The sequence below is a fragment of the Haplochromis burtoni genome, unplaced genomic scaffold, assembly GCF_018398535.1.
Source record: "Haplochromis burtoni strain Fernald_Lab_line unplaced genomic scaffold, NCSU_Asbu1 Contig_690, whole genome shotgun sequence".
Taxonomy (NCBI): Eukaryota; Metazoa; Chordata; class Actinopteri; order Cichliformes; family Cichlidae; genus Haplochromis; species Haplochromis burtoni.
The window spans coordinates 128,030-130,816 of record NW_024583051.1 but is presented as its reverse complement, the minus strand read 5'-3'; the positions used below and the strand labels follow the sequence as shown (position 1 = coordinate 130,816).

The 2,787-nt window shown below is 37.5% G+C and overlaps 1 long non-coding RNA gene across 1 annotated transcript; it reads right to left on the bottom strand.

Annotated features, from left to right (window-relative positions):
• Positions 1-2,317, bottom strand: LOC106632503. Its single transcript, XR_001335870.2, has 3 exons — positions 960-2,317; positions 610-642; positions 1-106 (listed from the first exon to the last, which is right to left on the bottom strand). It is a non-coding gene; the product is annotated as an uncharacterized LOC106632503 (long non-coding RNA).
• Positions 2,318-2,787: the final 470 nt, after the last annotated feature.

Here is a 2,787-nt window from a genome sequence, read left to right as displayed (position 1 = left end):
TCAAACTTCCAGCCAGCAGAGCCCTCCACAGAGCAGCTCAGTGTCACACTGCCCCCTGCTGGTATGACTGAACTCTGTGCTGTCAGTGTGGCTCTGGCTTTACCTGCTGTTGAGTTAAAAGAAATAAAATGAATGTTGCAGAATATCTCATCCAAATTAAAACACGACTCAAACTGGAGTCATGAGATTACAACACATGGATGTATATGGAGGCTATAGTTTCACATATTAACCTAAAAATTTTCATTTAAGTTTCAGAGACTTTTAAACGTGAGTTTGTGAGATAATCACTACAAAGAAAAATATGATAACTGTCTGTGTTTGTGGTTGTTCTCATATTCTCAGCAGTGGCTTCTTTGGAATCTGCTGAGACAACCAGATGAATTCACAAAAAGAAAACTGATCTGCATGAAGGCAACAAACTACAAAACAAGAGAATTAGCCTCATGGGTGAGTTTAACAACATGTATGTAATATCCCAATGTTACACACATAATTAAGTATATAAAACTGTATAATCGTATCAAATATAAGAAAAAAAAAGGAGCTGCGAAAAAGTAAGTACTAAACACATCACACAAATGGAAAACAAAGAAAAGAATTTCTCACCTTCAGCATTTCCTGAGAAGAATGTGCTGAACACTAGAATAAAGATTAATATCCACACTTTATCAATCATAAACAGATTTTTCAGATGCCCCATCAACATATTTGTACCCATATATTATGTGATAATAAACAGGCTCAAAACATCACAAAAACATAATTGACTTTTTGTAATTTGTAAAATAATGAAGAAGTAAAAGAAACTCAACTCAAAGTAACTTTAAAAAAAATGTTTAAATCAATAACAACAAAACAAAAAAAACCCAACTGGATCTAATCAAACTCTCAAAGTAACAGAAAGATTTTTTTTTCTCAGTTAGTGGCACACAAACAGAGAAAATCAGTGTACTTACAGAATAATGCCAGCAAAGTATTCCCCATCATCACAGTCCTGCAGCTCTCTCATCCACAGATAATCTCAAAATGTTCTACTTTGAAGAAAGAGAAATCACAGTTAATGTAAATTAAATTTGAGATCCCACTCCACTCTCACCTGCTAGCATGTCCTTGATGTAAAGTGAACAGTGTACCAAGGGTCCTGGAGTTATTGTCATGATCATGGGTCTGTGAACCAGTGTTTTGGTTTTTAAAATATTGGAGTAAATGGAACTGGAAAATGGATTATTAATGAAACATTTTGAAGCCTGCTCATTAAATTCTGTACATTAAGCATTTTGGGTGCTCAAGTCTAGCAGAGATGGCTGTACAACAATCAGTCCACATTACATGTCATAATGACTCAGGCTACAAGTCAAATGTAAATGGTAAATGCATTGGTTTTTATAAAACTCTGCTCTATTCTACCTGAGGACTCAAAACACTTTATACAGCAAGTCTCAATTATTCAGACACAGTTGCAAATGACCAAGGAAGGTATGAAGTACATACCAGATGCCAGAAATGATTGAGCTAGGCGGCAGATCTAAATCTGTTAATAATGTTTCTTAAAATGTTTTCCTTGACTGTTTTCATGTTGGCTTGAAATAAAATGTCTCCCTCTGCTGGCATTGCAGTTTACTGCAACCTATTACATCCATAAAACGTGTGACATCCACATGTAGAACTGTGTGTCTACTACATCCTTAGTTGTGTAACTGTGTTGCAAAGTGTTTTCAGTCTAACATTGACACAACGATGAAAGCATCAGGAGCAACTCTGGACCAGTATCTTGCCCAAGGATACTGGAACATGAAGCCTGGAGCAGCCAGGGATTGAACCAGCAACCTTGTATTAGTAGCTGACCCGCTCTAGATGACAGAAGCAAAAGGAACAGTGTGTCATTTATAACCCCTGTGACAAGACTGAGGTCACTATCTGTTTTTCAGCAGTGAAGTGAACTTTGATGGCATCATTTTAAAAGGACGGCTCTAATTAGCAGTACTAAAACTCATAATGTAGCCTGCTTTCTAATTACTGTAGAGTCTGTTTCAGCTGACTTTTAGTTGGCGGTTGATCTGATTTCCAGCTTTTTAACATCACACTGTCAGATGTGCAGTCTGATCTTGCAGCTCAGCCTCAGCACAGAGCTATAAATAATCTTACTCTGTGGTTCTGAGCTTTGTCGTGAACACAGGCACAGGAAAAAACTACCTGTGATGGTTAAACTGCGAGGGATTTCTTTGTTTCACAAACTAGATGTTAGTAGTTAGCAGGAAGTTAGCTCGCTAGCTTCCACCAAAACATGATATCTAGACTTTAAGTGAAGACGTGATGAATCTTGCTTTCAGGCCCAAACTATTCTCCGTTTACTAAGGCTGTTGTGTTTTTAACTTGTTTTAATACTTTGTGATCACTGTCAGCCTGTCTCGGCAATGATGATTTGGCTTTGGGATCTGCAGTGGAGTTTGGATCCAGACATGGCTAATGACGTCAGACTTAAGACCGGATGCCATGTTCTGACTGAGAGATTTCTGAAAAAACTAAAACATACAGCTCTGTTATCACTTCCAACATAAATTAAGACAGAAAACTAAACAGCAGTGATGTTGGTAGGGTTACTGAAGATGGGCTAGCTGGTATATATTGATGTCCTATGTGATTGCTAGCAAAACAGCTACGTAAGCATAACATAAACACTAAAGCTCAAGGATGAATTCTAACTTTTTTCCACTCTATAAAAGTTAACTTGAGGGTTCCCAGTGGTTAGGGACAAATGCAGTCGCATGGCAGGATGCTGTAAAC